Source organism: Prionailurus bengalensis, chromosome F2, assembly GCF_016509475.1.
Source record: "Prionailurus bengalensis isolate Pbe53 chromosome F2, Fcat_Pben_1.1_paternal_pri, whole genome shotgun sequence".
In the NCBI taxonomy this organism is placed as follows: domain Eukaryota; kingdom Metazoa; phylum Chordata; class Mammalia; order Carnivora; family Felidae; genus Prionailurus; species Prionailurus bengalensis.
The window spans coordinates 41644150-41665184 of record NC_057353.1 but is presented as its reverse complement, the minus strand read 5'-3'; the positions used below and the strand labels follow the sequence as shown (position 1 = coordinate 41665184).

Sequence of the window (21035 nt, the reverse complement as noted above, 5' to 3'; positions counted from 1 at the left end):
GTATCTCACTGTTTTCATTCAGGGACCCTCAGTTCATTAATTTTACTACTTATTCATTGCTCATTTTCTCATTCATTCGTATGTATTGAGCCAGACATCGTATTAAGCACTGCGCTTGCAACAGAACAAGACAGAGAAGCAATCCCTGACCTCAAGGAGCTTATGGTCCAGCTGTAGTTCTCTCCCTCACCACTCCCAAACTTCAAACTGCTCCCTCTCACCTGATCTTCAGGCTTCAGAGCCAGAGCTCTGTCTCTCCATCTGCACGAGTGCCAGTTGTCACTGGAGAGCCCTTAGCCTATCAGCTTCCAGCTGAAGGAAGTAGTGAAGTCTAAAAATAATCACCATTATATAGTTTGAAATACCTTTCTTATTTGGAAAACAACTCATTTGAGCCTCACCACATATTTGAGCTGGGTGGAAATTCCTTGCTTGCTTGCTTGCTTGCTTTCTTCCTTCCTTCCTTCCTTCCTTCCTTCCTTCCTTCCTTTCTTTAAATAACAGCCTTATTGAGACATAATTCACATACCATACAACTTAACATTTAAAGTATGCAATTCAGTGGCTTTTATTTTTGTAATGTTTATTTATTTTTGAGAGAGAGAGAGAGAGAACAAGCCGGGGAGGGGCAGAGAGAGAGGGAGAAGCAGACTCTGTGCTGAAAGCAGAAACCCCTATGCAGGGCTCAAATCTGAATTGTGAGATTATGACCTGAGCCCAAGTTGGACACTTTAACCAACTGAGCCACCCAGGCGCCTCATCATTAGCCATTTTAAAGTGTACATTTAGTACACTTTAAAGTCAGTAACATTTAGGGGTGCCTGGGTGGCTCAGTCGGTTAAGCGTCTGACTTCAGCTCAGGTCATGATCTCACAGTCTATGAGTTCGAGCCCCGCGTCGGGCTCTGTGCTGATAGCTCAGAGCCTGGAGCCTGCTTCAGATTCTGTGTCTCCCTCTCTCTCTGCCCCTTCCCTGCTCATGCTCTGTCTCTCTGTCTCAAAAATAAATAAAAACATTAAAAAAAAAATAATAAAGTCAGTAACATTTAGGGTTTTCACAGTATTGTATAAACAACACCTCTCTGTAGTTTCAAAACTTTTTCATTATTCCAGAACTCCTGTACCCATTAAATAATCACACCCCATTTCCTCCTATCCTTAACCTCTGGCAACCTCTAATCTGCTTCCTATCTGTATGGATTTGTCTATTCTACATATTCTTAAAAAGGAATCATAAAATATGACCTTTTGTGTCTTGCTTCTCTCACCTAGCATCATGTTTTCATGGCCCATGCATGTTGTAGCATGTGTCAGTACTTTATTCCCTTTTATGGCTGAATGATATTCCATTATGTTGATATTTCATATTTTATTTATCCATTAATTAATAGATGGTGTATTTCACTTCATTTTATACTTTGGAGTATTTCATTTTATATGTGAAGAAACTAATGCAGATAATTGGATCGTTCAAAGCCAGGTTTCCTGGCTCCCAATCCAGTGCTCATTCCAGAAAATCCACTAGGTCCCATAACTTAAAAGTACATGTTCATTTCTATCTAAAACATATTTATCAATCAGATTGTGCAGTAGGGAATGAAGCTAAGAAATGCAACATAGGGGGCTCCTGGGTGGCGCAGTCGGTTAAGCGTCCGACTTCAGCCAGGTCACGATCTCGCGGTCCGGGAGTTCGAGCCCCACGTCAGGCCCTGGGCTGATGGCTCAGAGCCTGGAGCCTGTTTCCGATTCTGTGTCTCCCTCTCTCTCTGCCCCTCCCCCGTTCATGCTCTGTCCCTCTCTGTCCCAAAAATAAATAAACGTTGAAAAAAAAATTAAAAAAAAAAAAAAAAAAAAGAAATGCAACATAGATTCTAGGACCATCACCTCAGCAGCCTCCTCACTATTTGCTATTGCCTTTTACAGGTTTTTCCCAATTTCCAGGGAAAAAAGAAAAGTCAATAAAAAAATGGTCCTTTGCCGAACATAGTTCTCACTCTTGCCCCTGTCCCTTTCTCTTTTTCTATGTCTCTCTTTTATGTTGTTGTCTGTGAACAAGCCATCGGTCATTAGAATGGGCCCGTGAGAGCTAAGACTGAGAAAAAAAGTTCCTGATTAAAAAGAAGTACATCAGAGGTCAACAACCATCATCATTCAACTTCAGTTGCCAAGGCACAGGCTCCAGAATCCACAGGCCACATACGCAAATGTTAAGAAATTCATCCCAATTACTCTTGTCTACCCACTAGTTTTATACACTTAGATGAGGCACTTGGTGGGGAGATATTCTAGTGGAGGCTACTACATTATAATAATTATTTCTGTATATGGAGATTTTATTCAATTTTAAAAGAAAACAACTTAAGACCCTATAACAAAGCAAATCTGTCCAGCTTTAGATCAGATTCCAAGAGTAGCCAACTTCTGTTTTTCAGTAGCTTGGCCAGAGCATCTGGCCTTAATGAGCTCCACTGACATTTCTTCATCCCATATTGTGTAAAACAAAACCAATCCAGACTCCTTGATAAGCTTTACTTGAGTTTTACAAATGGTTTCTCTAATGGTAAGCCCAAATCATTTTTTGTATTCTCTCCAGATAACTTTACTGTAACATATAGTAATGTGGTGAGTCTTGTGTAAACTGTCAACCAACGCTCTATGATATAAAAATCAATATACTGTATATGCAAGTGAAACAGTGCATAGATTCTAACCTGGATCTACTAGGAAAACAGTCTCAATACATTAATCACAACACTGTGAAAATCTGTTCAGGCTGCTATAAAGAACATCATAGACTGGGTGGTTTATAAACAACAGAAATTTCTCACTGTTCTGCAGTCAGAGAAGTCCAAGATCAAGGTGCTGACAGATTCAGCGTCTGGTGAGGACTCACTCCCTGGTTCGTAGACGGCCATCTTCTCACTGTGTCCTCAGACAGCAGATGATAGGGCAAGAGAGCTCTCTGGGGTCTCTTTTGTGAGGGCACTGATCCCATTCATGAGGGTTTCATCTTCATGACCTAATCACATTCTAAAGGCACCATCTCCAAAAGCCATCATATTAGGGATTAGGATTTCAACATATGAATTTGGGGGGGGACACAAATATCTAGTCTATAGCATATAGTAAGGCTAATAACATTGAATAAATTAACTCAGAAACATCACAATTAAATACCAGCGTAGTAAGCCAGGCTAAGAGAAGGAGGCTGATATAAACAAGAAAATGTCAGAATTTACTGTGCAGAATACCAAATTGATGTTTCAAGCCCAGTGAGTTTTTTGCAGTTCATCTCTCATTTCCCCTCTGTCTCCAGCTTTCCTCTCTTGGGGTTTCCTATTCCAGGACTCAGTTAGCTAGCCAGCTTAAATCTGGGTACATCTGCCAGCCGGGAACTATTCCAGTCAATAGTGACTGCTGCTCCTCTTATGAATATTTGTGTGCTAAGAACTAATTCTAAACATATTCTAATTCCAGTGCACCTCCTATTCTAATGGTTTGCTCTGTCCTGGCGTGGCTGGAGACATAACGAGACCCAGAAATCAGCTCTTGGACAGCAGACCTCCTTCAGGGCAGGAAGCTCCAAGGGAGAGGAGTGAGTGTATGTCTAAAATGAAAAACCTGGTCTTTCCCTCCTGTTGTGGGAGGGGAGGAAACCCTCAGTTCAGTCTGTCTCCTGAGTGTTTCTTTTACTACTCACACAAAACACTTCACTTCTGACACTTCTGGTCACCAAATGTGTGGGGGGAGGGGTTCCCCCACAACAACAAGCAAGTCTCCAGCACCAGCTGGATGTCTTACAATTTGACTCAATCCTGACACTATCTAGCCAGAGACACACCCTCATTTCAGATGCCAGTTGTTAAGCCCAGGTTATTACCTGTGCTTCTGAACTACTGACTATTGATAGGAGGTTCCAGTGACCCCCTCCTTGGGGTTGGTTAATTTGCTAGAGCAGCTCACAGAACTCAGGGAAACCCTTACATTTACCAGTTTATTGAGGGATATGATAAAGTATACAGATGAACAGCCAGATAAAGAGATACATAAGGCAAGATCTGGGAGGATCCTGTGCACAGGAACTTTTGTCTCCATGGAGTTGTGGTGCAAAATCATCCTCCCGGGATGGATGTGTTCACCAGCCTGGAACCTCTCTGAACCCCACCCCCACCCCCAGTACTATTGGGATTTTTTTGGAGGCTTCATCACCGTAGGCATGATGAGTCATTAACTCTGTTTTCAGCCCTTCTCCCTTTTCAAAAGAATGGGGGAGGGGAGCAGAGCTGAAAATTCCAAACTTCTAATCATGGCTCGATGTTTCTGGTGACCAGCCCTCAACCTGGAGGCACCCAGGGTTGCCTTCTTAGAATAAAAGACACTCCTATCACCCAGGAAATTGCAAGGATTTCAGGAGCCCTGTGTCAGGAACCAAGAGCAGAGATCAGTGTATAGTTTTTATTATCTCACAATGTCCTACTATAATTTCTGAAAGAGACTAGGAGCAAAACATCAAGGCATATTAATACAGTACTAGGAAGAATGCATCTCTGATTTGCTTGTTCATCTGTAAGGGCGAACAAACCGAGAATAACCAGTACAAGTTGAAGAATACTGCATATAGTATGATTACATTGGCTTAAAACTATATGTCCCCAGGGATATATCCAAATTTAGAAATACAGTAAAGAAATACATCAGAATGTAAACACCATCCTGGATAGTTGTTACTCCTAGGTGACAAAGAAGCAGTGCTTTCAGGGAAAGGCAAAGGAACTCAATGGTATCAGGAGTTTAATTTCTGAAGCTGAGTGATGGGTACAGGAGTGTTAGGAGCACCATCTGTTCACAATGGAGTTCCTTTTTTTTTTTTTTTAGTTTGTCGGTTTTAACGATTAACAAAGTAAATGTTGAGAGACACCACCACATAAATGAGAACTCTTTCCAGTCCTCAATTTGTCTGTTTCATGTGCCCAGTTAGTCTTTTTTTTTTTTTTTTTTTTTTTTTTTGAGAGAGAGAGTGTGCATGCATGCAAGCAGAAGGGCAAAGAGAGAGGCCAAGACAAAATCCCAAGCAGACTTCTTTCTGTCAGCATAGAGCTTGGTGCGGGGCTCGATCCCATGAACCTGAGCCAGATGCTTAACCAACTAAGCCCCCAGGCGCCCCAGCATCTTTTCTTAATTGTGGTAAAATATACCTAAGATTTACCATTTTAACCACACAGGTGTTCTTTTAATGATACTGGCTCACATGTGACAGGTGAATATCAACATGACACAGAAATGCAGTTGGTTCATACACAACTTTTCCAGTATGTTAGTATTTTGAAATGATCAGGGCAAACCTTCTCACAAAGAGGAAGTGTTCATCATATTTGAGGACCCCAAGGAAAGAGCTGAAAATCCCACATCAGTGCCTTCCTTGAGTGGTTATAGGGGCTGGTTTTGTGGCTTCAAGAACCGCTGCATTTTCCACTGCCTGAAGCCGTCTGGGGAAGTTGGCAGTGCAGATGGCAAATTATGAAGACCCTTCTTATGTTTAAATAAAGTGATTCAAGAAAGTTAGATTGTATTTTTTATAAGTTTTTAAATTTATTTTGAGAGAGAGCAAGCAAGCAGAGGAGGAACAGAGAGAGGGAGAGAGAGAATCCCCAGCAGGTTCTGTGCAGTCAGCGCAGAGCCCAACACGGGCCTTGAACCCACAAACCCCAAGATCTTGACCTGAGCTGAAATCAAGAGTTGGACGCCTAACCAATTGAGCCCCAAGAAAACTAGATTGTATTTTTAATTATGGTGATGAGCATCTGTTTTGGAAGCAAATGCCTTTAAGGACCCTCATCTCTAGTTGTAAAAAATACAACTAGATTGTATTTTTAATTATGGTGATGAGCATCTGCTTTGGAAGCAAATGCCTTTAAGGAGGAAACAGGGGTGCCAGGATACAGGCTGCAAAGAAAGGCCAAGTGTTTGGTTGCAAATGTGAATGGAGAGTGAAGTGTGCCAGGATATTTATTAGGATGGTTATTTTTATTAGGGCTCTGCTTACAAACTTCGTAAGATTTTGAGTGCCTGTTCTTAACTCTGTTCTTCCCATAAGCCCTTTTATTTGTCATGCATGATTTGGCTTGGTATGAGGTTTTTCAAAACTACAGAAGAATTGTTCTTGCTGTCTACATATACTTGTATATTCTAAACAAATTTTAAAAGTAAGAAAAGGCTGTAATAAGGAGAAATAATCTAAGTAGGAGAGTAACTTCTTTTCTGTCTTCTGGGCTGATGTTAACCCAGGGGCGAGGCAAATCAAAATGGCTTAAACAATAAGGAAAATGTATTATTTCATACAACATAGAGTTCCAAACATAGGGTGGCACATGTAGAGTAACATGTCTTTGAGGTCTGAGTCACTTTCCATCTTCCTCCTCTGCCATCCTTACCGTCTTGGCGTTCATCCTGAACTTGTGCCTTCTGGACACAAGATGGCTGCCATAGCTTTAAAACTCAGTGTCATGTAACTGTGTTCAAAGGCAAAAAGAAGTTTTTGCTTTAGAGTCTTTTTTTTATTAGGGAGAAAACTCTTTCCAGGAGTCTACCTGCAGATTTCCTTTCAGGTTTCTTTTGCCAGAGTTGGATCACGTGGCCATCCCCTAGCTGCAAGAGAGGCTGGTTAATTTTTAGCCTTTAGAGAGGGAGGCAGCTCTACCAGCAAGGAAAACACGATGGGAATGGCTCTTGGGTTGGCAACCAGCACTGTCAGCCAAGGTAGTAGGTGACCAGTCAGGTCTATCAGCAGACATAACCAATGCTTTACTCCATGATGTCACCTTTAAGATTATTCCAGTTCTTAAATGGTCTTTTCATCACAAAGTCTGTAATGTACCACACCCTCAAATTCACCCTATGCCTTTCTGCCTCCCATCTTTTGCACATTCAGTTCCCTCAGCCTGGGCTTCTGTCCCCTTCCCCATCTGCTTTTAGACATAGAGTCCACTCTTGAAGATGCCACTCAAACACCACTGTCTCAGTAAAGCCTTCCAAATAATTGGTCATTCTTTGCAACTCTTTCCTCTGGTCTCCCATAGCATGGGGAAATTCCCCGACACAAGGTCTAGCAAAGGGTCTACAAAGGTTCAACAATTCTGGCGAATTGAATTGAACTGTTTTGCCCTCTGAGCTGAAGAAGGAAATTTAATAGAAAACAAGTTTCTCTTCATATTATAGTATTTGAGGGGATTTGAGTGAAGTGATATTGCACAAAGGAGCCACACTAAAAGTTTAACATTGTCTTTTTCTGTTTTACACTGTGCTTTAACTATAAAAATATTTCTTGCACAAATTATTTAGGAAGTTGACCTAAAAGCAGTTGTTTTCCTCTCCCAAATTATTGGAGTGACTGTTTTCACCCTTTCAAATTCTTTAACTTATAAGCACTTTTTTATCAATTTTTAACCTGCTTCTCAAAATTAGTAACATGTTAATAGTTGTTGAAGTTGGATGGTAGGTGCACGGGAATTCATTACACTACTCTACATTTGTGTGTGTTTAGAATTTCCAAAAGTAAAATTAAAAACTAATTGGTTCTCCATGTTTCAGAACCTTTGAAGCTTATGGTTATGTATTTAGTAGAAAGTATAGTAGATATTCAAATATTACACATGGGAAATTAATTTCCATTCAATTCAGACGCAAAATCTGCAGTCTTTTTGGTAGGGTTTTCTTCTTTCCTTCCCCAGATTCAATGAGTCATGAAGCTTTATTCTTCCATTTACTTTTGGGAAAAAAGTGCCAATGCAGAGTATGAACATGTGCCAGCTCGTCAATGATGTTAAAGTTCTTCACTGTTGAGGGGCACTTGGGTGGCTCAGTCAGTTAAGTGTCCAACTTCAGCTCAGGTCATAATCGCAGGTCACAGAGCCCCATGTCAGGCTCTGTGCTGACAGCGAGGAGTCTGCTTAGGATTCTCTCTCCCTCTCCCTCTCTCTCTGCCCCTCCCCTGCTCATTCTTCCTGTCTTGCATGCTCTCTCTCTCAAAATAAACATTTTTAAAATGTTCTTTATTGTTGATATGTACTTTTTTCTTTTGATTAGATACTTCTGTGGCCATGTTGGGTCTTTGTCAGGTGGGTTCCAAGTGCGATGGTTTCACATTTGCTTAAGTAAGCTAGAGAGCTTTCATATAAGGGAAGGGAAGGAAAGAGGAGAAGGGAGAGAGAGAGAGAGAGAGAGAGAGAGAGAGAGAGAGAGAGAGGAAGAAAGAAAGAAAAGAAAAGGGAGAGAAAGAAGGAAAGAAAAGAAAAAAGAAAAGAAAAAAAGAAAAGACCTTTGACTCAGCTGACACCAAATTTTGGCAACAATAGTTAACCAAAGGCAAAATTAAACAAAATTCTTTTAGGTGAGATAACAACTTTACTCTTTATGTGATCTCAGTAAATGTGTCTTTCAGTTCATATAAAAGGAACTACAGAGGTTGCATTTTATCACATTTTTTTGTAGAAGATATACACAGCAGAGCTTCCTCCCTTGTTCCCTTTTTACAAAGTTCTGTCTGTCCTCCACGGCTTAGTTTAAATTCTGCCTCCTCTGTGAAACCCAAGATTGAGGTCTCTATTGTAATAAAAACAATTATTACAATCTTAGCCAACTTGTATTGAACTCTTACTATACCAGAGGCCACAAGTTGAAGAGCAATTATCTACCTACTCACCAAATTCATTTGGGAAGAATACCAAGAATAGAGTCCCAAGTCCTTCCTCTAGAGAGCCTAATTTGGTAGCTCTGAGATGAGCCATGGAATTTCCACTTTAATAAGAACCTTCTGGTGATTCTTCAGCCCAGCTAAGTTCAGGGAACCAGGTGGAATGAATAAACCCTGGGCCCTGGACACCCTTTGGATGCAGACTGCCTGGCCTGCAGATTATGAAGATTCATTAGCTTCCTGTAAAATCCGCTGCTAAGTAGCTTTTATTGTGCTTAGGCTTCTTGTATATTCTTCTACTTAGTTCTTGCAACAACCCCATGAGAAAATTGTTATTATCTCCACTTTATAGTAGGAGAATCAAAACAGAGGCTGAGGGAGATGGTGACCTGCCCAAGATTGTATTGAAAGCAGTGCCAGGAAATCCAGGTGTGCTATGTCCCAGAGCCGACTAGTGTTGTCAGAACCACAAGACTGAATGTTCACACTCTGCCTTTATGAATCTTCTCTTGATGTGAATGAGCCTGTTAAAGTTAGAGATATAATGAGTCTTAAGTTGGTTGGCTCCTCTGTATTACTGTGGGTCACCAGTGAGTTGGGACTCTTCTCAGCTTTGCAGCCAGAATCTCAAGGTTTCCAGTTTATGCAAACTCTAGCAACTACTTGCTTAACCAAATTCATAGGAGGCTGACCAAGCACATGTAATGCTAGTATGTTCATGGACAATGGGAGGGTACCTACCTGAATATCAACCCAGTCAAGGGACTAAATCACAGGGCAGAAGATAGTTGGGTAAATCTGGAATCAGAAATAGGAGTGGGATGCCATGCGGCAATATTTTCATCATGCTAGGTTAAGCAAACAAATGACTGTTTCTGCATGGGAGGGATACATCTGTCCAACCAATAGGGGTGGAGGTCAAGAAACAGAGCTCTTATCAACTCTCTTAAGAAAGCACTGAAAAAAGGTAACAATTCTTATTTTCTAGTCTTCCTTTTAAAACAAATCTCCATAGGGGTGCCTGGGTGGCTCAGTCGGTTAAGCATCCGACTTCAGCTCAGGCCATGATCTCGTGGTCCGTGAGTTTGAGCCCTGCGTCGGGCTCTGTGCTGACAGCTCAGAGCCTGGAGCCTGTTTCACATTCTGTGTCTCCCTCTCTCTCTGACCCTCCCCCGTTCATGCTCTGTCTCTCCCTGTCTCAAAAATAAATGAATGTTAAAAAAAAATTTTTTTTAAACAAATCTCCATAAGCACAGTTTGTAAAACTATCTTGATTATAAGCATCTAAGAGCCCAACTCACCTGGCTTACTGAAAATCTAAGTTGCAGAAGATCTGGCCTCACCATGGCCAGATTGGGGTTCAAATGGTTTGCTGCTTTCCATGGACTGCGTAATTCTCAGGCTCCACGTGGAAGCAAGATGGCTACAGCTACAGTTGCTGCAGCCACAAGGTCCAAGTACAACATGAAAGAAAAGGAGCCTCTTTACAGTGGCTTCAATTTAACTCGCTTAAATTACTTGCTCACCTTTGAACCAATCATGAGGCAAGAGGAATGTGAAATGCTGATTGGCGTGGGCTTAGATCATGTGCTATTCCTCTTGAGGCAAAGGTGGAGCCCCAGACACTTCATGGGCTATGGAAGGATGGATGCCCAAACCAATAAAAGGCACTCTTGCTGAAAAAAATGGGAATAGAGGTAAACAAAGATCAACTAAACTATGGCTTCATGCCCAATACAGTTAAGGTATCAGGTGACAATGTTAGTTTTCTTCTGACAATAACCACAGGCACACCTTCCTCAGGTACCCCAGTCAGCTTCTTTGAGCTTGGGTATCTCTCACAAACCATTTCTTAACATGGGCAATTTCTGCAGTGGACTAAACTCCTTCAACATGAGTAGTTCGACTTCCCCAGCATTATAAAATAAATAAATATATATATATATATATATATATATACACACACACACACACACACATATATATATATATACACACATACATATATATATATGTATATATTCATCCCAGTCTGTTTTCCATGGATAAAGTTTGGTTTTTGTCACTGCCTTGTTTTACATTATTGTCATCCTCCTACACATATTTCTACTTTTCTCCTTAGCATTATATCATAAACATCTTTCCAGATTATTACATAGACTTTATGAGTGTAATAACTTTTTATAAAAATATTTTAAGGAGCACCTTTTTATAAAAATATTTTAAGGAGCACCTTTTTATAAAAATATTTTAAGGAGCACCTAATATTTTAAGGTGGCTCGGTCGGTTGAGTGTCCGACTCTTGATTTTGGCTCAGGTCATGATCTCACAGTTCATGGGATCGAGCCCCATGTTGGGCTCTGAGCTGACAGCAGCAGGGCCTGCTTGGGACTCTCTCTCTCTCCCTCTCTCTCTGCCCCCCACCCCCATGCTTGCCCGAGCTCTCTCCCTCTCTCTTTCTCAAAATACATAAATAAATATTTTAAAAATATATTTCAAAAGATTATTACAAAAGTAATATGTTTGTGGGGGGAAAATTCAAATAACACAGAAGTGTGTAAAGTTAAAAAGTAAAATCATCAGGTTTAAGAATGTGACCTAAACTCATGCTGAAATCTCTACCTCCTTATAAGACCCTGAGAAGAAATTTTAAAGATACGAAAAGGAAGGAAGGGACGGAGGGAGAACAGTAAAAACAATATAGCCACTCCTGGAAGTAAGAAAGGCCCCTCTCCATAATGGCTGAGCAGCATTCCTTAAGGAAGGGGAGATGGGAAACCATGTGAGGAGCTGAGGCCCCCCATCCTGGAACCTCCACATGGGCATTAACATAGCCAGGCCACAGTGGACTCAGGGTGGAGGCAGAGATACAGTCCAGGTAGCAGGTGAGCTCACCCAGCCTCTGAAAAAGGCCAGCACCATCCAAAAGAGACAGAAACCTCCACAAAAGGAGGACCTTGCACTTGAGAAAACACAGATACCAGAACAATGAGGATGTGAAAATTAGGGATTTCAGATCCTCAGAGACACAGTTCTCAGTCTCCATTCTGGAATAGCCCGGGAGCTTTTGCAGATCAAGATACCCACTGCTCCCCAGACCACATTTAACTGCTCCCTAGACTTCACCAATCCCCAGTTAAGTCAGAATTTCTTGGGACTCAAGCATCAGTATTTTTAAAGTTTCCAGGTGATTCCAGTGTGCAGGCAAGGTTAATTTCAGCTATCCAGTAGGGAATCACATTCATGAAATGAAAACAGAAGGCTTAGGGCGCCTGGGTGGCTCAGTCGGTTAAGCGTCCAACTTGGGCTCAGGTCATGATCTCGTGGTTTGTGAGTTCAAGCCCCTCATTGGGCTGTCTGTTCTCAGCACAGAGCCCGCTTTAGATCCTCTGTCTCCCTCTCTCTCAGCCCCTCCCCCACTTGTGTTCTATCCCTCTCTCTCTCTCTCTCAAAACTCAACATTAAAAAAAGAAAACAGGAGGCTATAAAACAACAACACATGATCCTAAGAAAGAATCAGCTAATGATGCTGGAAATAAAATAAAATAAAATCGTAGACAGAAAAAAATTAATAACCTGAATATCTGACTGGAAATGACCTGAAGGCAGTCCCTTCAGATGAGCCATGTCCCAGCATTCATTCTGCCTCTTTCCTCCCCCAAGCCCTCCCTCCCTCTCTTTCTCTATTCCCAATCTTAGATCCTGTAAATACAGTCAAAAGAGCACCATATAAAAGTCTAGCAAACACGAGCAACAAAAAAGTTTCTAGGAGACCAGCAGCTGCAGGTCACAGGAGTACTGTGAAAGTGTGCTCTTTCTAACTGCCTTGGCTCCCCTTTGCCTGAGCCTTGGTGGGATTCAAACTCAGGGCCTGGGAGGCACACCTGGAACTTTCAGTGAGGGTACAAATGGGGAAGCCTTGAACGAAGGAATAGTTCAGTAGACATCTCACTGTGCCTTCATCTACTCTTTTCTCCTCCCACACCTCCCTCCTAGGAAGATAAAATCTGGCAAAAATAATCAATTAGGACAGCTTTAATGGGGAAAATAGACTCAAGAAAGCCACCTGCAGCATGTGGATGAAAGGGGACCCTCCATCCCACCCATCCCCCCTCTCTGTCTCTGCTGGCCCCAGCAGCATCAGGGCGGGCAGAGAAAGGCTTGCTCTATCCTACGGACAATTTAGTATTTGCATGACACAGGTGGGGCTGGCAAGCACCCCACACAGTAAATTTGGAAGGCCAGAAAGACAGCAGTGAGGAACTAGAATTTTGGAAACAAACCTGGGTTTGACTTCCTGGCTTCCACTTACTCGTTTGGGACCTTGAATGCCTTGGGTTTCAATTTCAGGTCAATGCTTGAGGCAAATGTCTTCACTGAGGCATTCAGAGACTCAGTACCTGTTCTGGTGATAATATCGCCCACCTCCTAGCATAGGGCTAGAGATTAAACTAGATAATGTAAAGCCCCTAGCACAGGGGAGGTACACAAGGTCAGTCATTCTGCCCTTCTGAAGGAATCCCTACAACCAAGTCTCAGTTACTAACCAGAAGCTGTTCTCTCTCTAGGACCTGAGAGCTGAAACACACAGGTGAGATCTGTAATATTCTCCAAACTATTTATAAGCATGTGCTCTTGCTATGCACATATGTTTCACATAGTTATAATGCCCTATGGATATCTATTTTTAGGGGTGTAAAAATATCTGGATTTATACAACTTTCTCCAGATGTTTTTATATACACTGGATTTCATTTTATCCACAATAAAGGGAGTGAATTTAGTTTGGGAGGGACCATTAGCACTTTCAGTCTACAAAGACCCTCTGAAAAAGATAGTTCCATCCACCGATAAACTTGCCTCTGAAGGATCTTGGGCTGGGATCTTGCTGATAAAATATTAATCTGCATGAGACTTCTATTTGGAAGTATATCAAGACACTCCTTGCAAAGATTTTTTAATTAAACTTTTTATTTTGAGATAACTGTAGATTCATATGCAATTATAAGAAGTAATATAGATAGATCTCCGGTATCCTTTACCGGTTTCCCCCAATGGTATAGCATCTTTCAAAACTCTAGTACAGGATCAGAACTAGGATATTGACTTCGAAAGAGTCAAGATACAGAACATTTCCATTGCTGCAAGGATCCCTCTTGAAGCTTTTTTCATAGCCACACCCACCTCTGGCCCCAGCAGAGGACCCCCAGCAACCTCTAATGTGTTCTTCTTGTCCATAATTTCATTCTTGTCATTTTAAGAATGTATAAATGGAATGATACAGTATGTAACTTTGGGGTTAGCTTTTTTTTCACTCAGCATAATTCTCTGGAGATTCATCCAGGTCATTGATTTTATTTATTTTCTTAATTTTCTAAGTGCTTATTTTTGAGAGAGAGAAAGAGAGCAGGAGAGAGTGGAGGGGCAGAGAGAAAAGGAGACAGAGGATCCGAAGCAGGTTCTGTGCTGACAGCAGAAAGCCCGACGCAGATCTCAAACTCACAAACCATGAGATCGTGACCTGAGCTGAATGAAGTTGGACGCTTAACTCACTGAGCCACCCAGGTGCCCCAGGGCATTGCTTTTATCAATAGTTTGTTCCCTTTTGCTACTGAGTAGTTTTCCATGCACCACAGTTTGTTTAAACATTCACACATTGAAAGACGTCTGGGCTATTACAAATAAAGCTCCTGTAAACATTCATGTGTGGGTTTCTGTGTGACTATGAGTCTTCATTTCTCTAAATGCTTGGGAGTGCAATTGCTGAGTCATGTGATAGTTACATGTTTAGTTTTAAAAGAAATGGCCAAACTAGTTTTCAGAGTCGTTGTGCCATTTTACATTCCTACCAGCAATGTATGAGTGGCCCAGTTTCTCTGCATCCTCATCAGAATTTGTTATTGTCACTATTTTTGTTTGTTTGTTTGTTTGTTTAGCCATTCTGATAGGTGTACATAATATTTCACTGGGTTTTTTTTTTAATTTTTTTTAATGCTTATTTATCTTTGAGAAAAAGAGAGAGACAAAGCACAAGCAGGGGAGGGACAGAGAGAGGGAGACACAGAATCCGAAGCAAGCTCCAGGCTCTGAGCTGTCAGCACAGAGCCCGATGGGGGGCTCAAACCCACGAACTGCAAGATCATGACCTGAGCCGAAGTTGGATGCTTAACCCACTGAGCCACCCAGGTGCCCCAATATTTCACTGTGGCTTTAATTTGCATTTCCATAATGGCTAATGATGTTGAACATCTTTTCATGTGTTTCTTTGCCATCTGTATTCCTCTTTGGTGAAGTGTTTCTTCATTTTACCCATTTTATAATACGATTTACTTTTTATTGTTGAGTTTTGAGAGTTCTTTTATATTCTAGATACTGGTCCTTTGTGGAATATGTGATTTGCAAATATTTGCTCCTGTGTTGTAGCTTCTCTTTTTATTCTTTTAACAGGGTCTTTCTCAGAGCAAGTTTGTAATTTTGATGAAGTTTGGTTTAACCATTTTTCCCTTTACAGATGATACTTTTGGTGCAAGTCAGAGAATCCTAGATTCTGAGATTTTTCTCCTTATGTTCTTTTCTAAAAGTGTTGTAGTTTCACATTTAAGTCCATGAGTTAATTTTTGTGTAAGGTGTGAGACATAGGCCAAGATTTGGGGGTTTCTTTTTTGGTTTGGGTCTGTGATTTCTAATTGTTCTAGCAACATTTGTTGAAAAGGTTATCTGGGCCACGAGGCATGGGAGGAAGGGTGTGCCTTCCTTGCAGCACAGCACAGCCATCCCTCTGAGAGGATGCCACCACTTGGGGCCCTGCAGGGGCATGCTAGCTCATAGGGCTCCTCCAGGAAATGTCTTCCTGCACCCACATTCCTCACTCACCTCCACCTCTCCAGGGACACTCAGCATCATCTGTCACTTCACTGGGCTTAGGCTTTCCTTAAAGAATGGAAGAGCTACTGGGTTCAGGCGCCCATGGACTTCCCAACCCGCAAGAATCCCTCAAGCCACAGGCGTGAGCGAGCCTGGCTCCCTGCTTGAAAGGGGGAGAGAAGGATGCCTAGAGAAAGAGGAAACATAAATGAATACTTCAGTATTTTGCCACAGAACTATTTTACATGCTAGTTTTTACTTCTGATGATTGCCTTATTAACAAGTGATAGCAAGAAAAAATCAGCAGTTACTTTTATTTTATTAATATTTTTGTTTAACAAGCAACATATATAGCAGGTATCATATACCAGGTGCTGCTCAGAGCTGTTTATGAATACTAATCCATTTGGGGCACCTGGGTGGCTCAGTCGGTTGAGCACCCAACTCTTGATCTCAGCTCAGGTGATGATCTCATAGTTCGTGAGATCAAGCCCCATATCAGACTCGGTGCTAAAAGCCTGGAGCCTGTTTGGGATTCTCCCTCTTCCTCTCCCTCTTGTGTGAGTGCACACTCTCTTTCTCTCTCTCAAAATAAATAAATAAACATTTAAAAAAATGAATGCTAACCCATTTAGTTCTCATAGCAACTTTATAAGGTAGGTCCTATAATTGTCCCCATTTCACAGATGAGGAAAAAACGATGACACAGAGAAATTAAGTAACTTGCTCAATCAAGGTCACACAGCTAGTAGTGGCAAAGCCAGGATTTGAACCCAGTTTGTCTTTAAACAGTGCAATCCTAATTACAATGGCAATTCCTGAGAATTCCTCTTGAGAATTGAATTTTTTAAATGTACTTATTTTTGTAATTAGAAGCTCATTTTCCTTTAGCTTGACCTTTATGACCAATTTTAAAGATCACGTCTCTGTTCTCTAAATCTGTCTTGCATGCTATTGACTAAAAATCACTTAATCATTTTGAAAAATAACCTCTTTCATCTTTTCAGAAAACAGCTTTCCAGGAGAGCTTTCTCCCTGATGCTATCAGAGCCACTATTTTTCTTATTTAGCATTTGTCAAATGGCTGCAATTTGATACGTGGGGGAAGCAAGGTTGAGGTGACACTTGCCAGAAAATAAATAATAGCTGGTTGGTTTCACAACTAACAACACCATTCTTCAATTTTCAGGTGAGTCAGAATTTTTAAAAACATATGTGAAATACACATAAAGGACTAGAGAAATAGAAGTTATGGCTGTCTGCGCTCTTCATCCATGAGAACCCCGAAAACAGAAGCATTCCCACCAGCCTGACCCTGACATCACAGCAAGAACCTCCAAAGCCAGTCTTTGCCAAATCAGTAGCATAGAGAAGCAACCGCAGAGGAAAGGAAAGGACAACAATGACCCATACGTTATTGCCCAAGTGCTTTTGAGCAAAGGCCTGTGGAGGCAAGATTGCGCCAAACCTGTTACAGGAAATTAGATAACACGTATTGTTTGGAAGCTTCAGCTCTATCCTCCAATTCCATTAGCTATTCCTTGACTCTCAATCCTTTGGGGGTCAGGGCCACGTCAACTCCAGCGCTGGGGTCTCCAAGAAGAACTCAACTGACAGCTGCGACTGCCCACCCAGAACCCGATCACTTGGACCTTAGGGCTGCGGGTCTAGGCAGGGCCCCCGAAGGCCAGCTATGTGGCTGGTGTTCACTTGGTGGCTCATTTTTGCTCTGATATTTTGGGATCCCAATTAATGTTCATACCTTTTGAGACTTTATTATTTACTCCCAAAGAACAGTTTGTTTGTTTTTTAAGTTTTGGTTAGATGCAGACTCCTCAAGGGCAGAAATTTCTGAATTATCTTTGTAATCCCAGGACTTGACACGTGGAAGCCAGCACAGTGGACAACAAAGAAAGAAAGGTAGCCAGTCTTCCCGAGAGACCTGGAGGGAACATTTTGATAGGTCTCCTTTCTTCTATAAATGTTTTTCCCAGGGGTGAGCATATAAAGTATGTACAATTTGCAATCCTACTTTTTGCTTTCAATTAATGTGATACAGGCATTTTCCTGTGTGCTATCATCCGAATAATTGAGCCTCCCACCCCAGATTTACATGTTGAAAACTTGATGCTCTAGGTGGTAGTATTAGGAGGTGGGGCCTTTGGTCAGTAGACCATGAGGGTGGAGCCTTCATAAATGGGATTAGTGTTCTTATAAAAGAATCCCCAGACAGCTTGCTCTCCTCTTTTACAATGTGAAGATATCACAAGTGTGCGACCTGAAGAGGACCCTTACCCGACCATGCTGGCACCCTGATCTTGGACTTCCAGCCTCCAGAACTGTAAGAAATAAATTTCCATTGTTTATAAACAACCTAGTCTTGGGGCGCCTGGGTGGCTCAGTCAGTTATGCGTCCAACTTGCATCCAGCTTTAGCTCAGGTCATGATCTTGCGGTTCGATTCGTGAGTTCGAGCCCTGCATCAGGTTCTGTGCTGACAGCTCAGAGCCTGGAGCCTGCTTCAGATTCTGTGTCTCCCTCTCTCTCTCTGCCCCTCCCTTGCTCATGCTCTGTCTCTCTCTCTCTCAAAAATAAATAAACGTTAAAAAATTTTTTTAAAGAGCCTAGTCTCTGGTATTTTCTTACAGCAACCCAAATGCACTAAGATACTGTGTTACCATAAATTCTTCCCATTTTTGTGTGTGTGTGCATGTGGTGTGCATGTGATTAATATTAACATTTGTGTGAAGGTACCAAAATTTTCTAAGCCATTTTTCTGATGTTCAGCATTTGGATTATTTCCTCTTACTGTTGTAAATAAAACTGTGGCCAGCTCTTTCGTCTGCAGTATGGCTTAGTTTCTTAGGATTCTCTAAACTGGAATTGCCGGGTTAAAGGGAATAAACAGCTTTTGCTAATTTGATAGTTTAAAACACGTCATCTTGTGGTTTCAGTCTGTATTTCTTTCCTTGCTAATGGTGCCAGACATTTTTCTCTATCTTTGTTTACTAGCTATAGTTCCTCCTTTGTGAATTGTCTGTTTGTGTCCTTTGTCCATTTGCCTATTAGGGTCTTAATGTTCTTCTTACTGATTTGCATGAGTTTTTTTCCATTTAAAAAAAATTTTTTAAGTTTATTAATTTATTTTAAGAGACACAGAGACAGAGAGAGCACGAATGGCGGGGGAGGGGCAGAGGGAGAAGAAGAGAGAGAATCCCAAGCAGGCTCTGTGCCAGCAGCACAAAGCCTGATGCAGTACTCGATCTCATGAACCATGAGATCATGACCTGAGCCGAAATCAAGAGCTGGCCACTCAACCGACTGAACCACCCAGGTGCCCCAAGTTTTTTTTTTTCCATTTTAAAGATTCTAAACCTTATCATATTTTCTGAAAACAATTTCCCTCTTTCTGTGGCCTGGGTTTTAATGCTATAGTGTTTGTTTATTGATATAGAGATTTTCTACTTTGTATAACTTAATAAGTGCTTTTCCCCTGTACTTCTATTGTTTCTCACATTGAAATTCTTGAAAGAGGGTCATATGGGTGGCTCTGACAGATGAGCATCAAACTCTTGATTTTGGCTCAGGTCATGATCTCATGGTTCATGGGTTTGAGCCCCATGTCAGGCTCCATGCTAACAGTGCAGAACCTGGTTGGGATTCTCTCCCTCCCCCTCTTTCTGTCCCTCCCCCGCTCTATCTATCTCTATCTCAATGTACATAAATAAACTTTTAAAAAAGAAGAAATTCTTGGAAGAGAAGCTCATACCCAGGTTGCTTTTTTAAACTCCACTATTTTCCAAAATCCACCATCATCCAGCTGTTGAGTCTAGGACTCTTTACAAGCTGTTCTCTGTAAACTCACCAATGATCTTCTACGACCTTTGAAATCTTATGGCCCCCACGTGACCTGGAAGCATCTGGAAGGTGGAGAGCACCTCTCCCCGTGACCTCCCAGGTGTACCCTGTTGATTTTACCTCCCTAGCATCATCTGCTGTTTCTCATGGGCTGCTCCTTCTCAGTCCCCTTCACCAGACCCTCCTTATCCTCCTAATCCTCCCATTTCCAAAGGTTCTGAGAGATGTCTCCTCTTGTTCATTAAGTCTTATTCCCCAGGTGATTAATCTCATTTAGTCCTTGGCTATAAATGCCAACTCCATGCTGGTGACTCCCAAATTTCCATTGCCGACCGGGACCTCACCCCTCAACTCCATACTCCCGACTTCCTCTGCACCATCTCTACTAGGATATATAACAGGCATCTCAAACTTCACACGTGGCCACAAGACCAAAGTCAAATCTTTGATTTACTCTCCTAGACTTGTCCTCCCTATCCCAGCAAAAGGCAACTTCAACCTTATAGATACACTAAAAACTTTGGAGTTATCTTTGACTCCACTCTGTCATACCCTAAATCTCCAGTCTATTAGAAAATCTTATCAAATGTATCTGGAATCCAATCACTTTTCACTTCCACCCAATCCAAGATCTATCACCTGGGCTACTGCAGTAGAATCTCAACTGGTCTTCCTGCTTTCTCTCTTGGTCCTTTCACCATCTGTTCCCCATACCACAGCCTTTTAAGAGGTGTCACAGCACGGCTTGGAACCTTCCAATAAAGTCTTTACCACATCCCGTAAGTCGGCACATAATCTGTCTCCCACCTCACCTTTTTGACTATTTTCTCCCTTGCTTACTCTGCTCCAGCCAACTTGGTTGTATGAGTCAGTCAAGATAACCAAGCATGCTCCTGTCTCAGGAGGTTTGCACCTGTTCTGCGCTCTACCTGAAATGCTCTTCCACAGATACCCTTGCTGCCTCGTCTGCTTCAGTCTCTACTCAAATGTCATCCCATGAAAGAGGCCTTCCTTTACTCTGCTTTATTTTTCTCCATAGCGCTTGTTGTCACTTACATATGATGTATATATTGTTTATTGTCTCTCTCCACTGACTAGAATATAGCTCTATGGTAGAAACCTTAAAGTGGTTTCCCATGATCCTGACCTCCCAGTATTCCTGCCCTTAGATAATCCCCTCCCCTTGAGTGTGAGCTGAACTTAGTGACTTATTTCAAAACAAACAGAATGTGGAAAAAGTGATTGGACATCACTTCTAAGAGTAAGTTACAAAAGACTAACTGCTATCCTGCTTCTTGACCTCTAGCCCATTGGAAAGGCCCACATTGCAATGAGTTGATGTCTCTGGCCAACAGCCAGGAAGACATGAGGCTAACAACTACACTGAGTGAGCTGGGAAATAGATCCTCTTCTAGCAGACCTTGAGATGACTATGGCCTTATGTGAGACTTCAAGTCAGAGGCACCCAGAGTCCCCAAGTCATGCCCAAATTCCTGATCCACAGAAACATAATAATAAATATTATTATTTATATAATAATAATAAATGTTTGTTTTAAGCCCTGGGTTTTGGAGAAATGTGTCACACAGTAGTAGCTGACTAAACAAGATCCAATGGAGCAGGATT

The 21035-nt window shown here is 41.7% G+C and overlaps 1 long non-coding RNA gene across 2 annotated transcripts in view; it reads left to right on the top strand.

The window, feature by feature from the left end:
- Positions 1-17929, top strand: part of LOC122495622 — a 61020-nt gene extending 43091 nt beyond the window's left edge. The window contains exon 5 of one of the 2 annotated variants that reach the window (XR_006300514.1): positions 16742-17929. This is a non-coding gene — a long non-coding RNA (uncharacterized LOC122495622). Of the gene's footprint in view, positions 1-3476; positions 3662-16741 lie in introns of those variants that run through there. The other variant, XR_006300515.1, reaches the window with a different exon arrangement.
- Positions 17930-21035: the final 3106 nt, after the last annotated feature.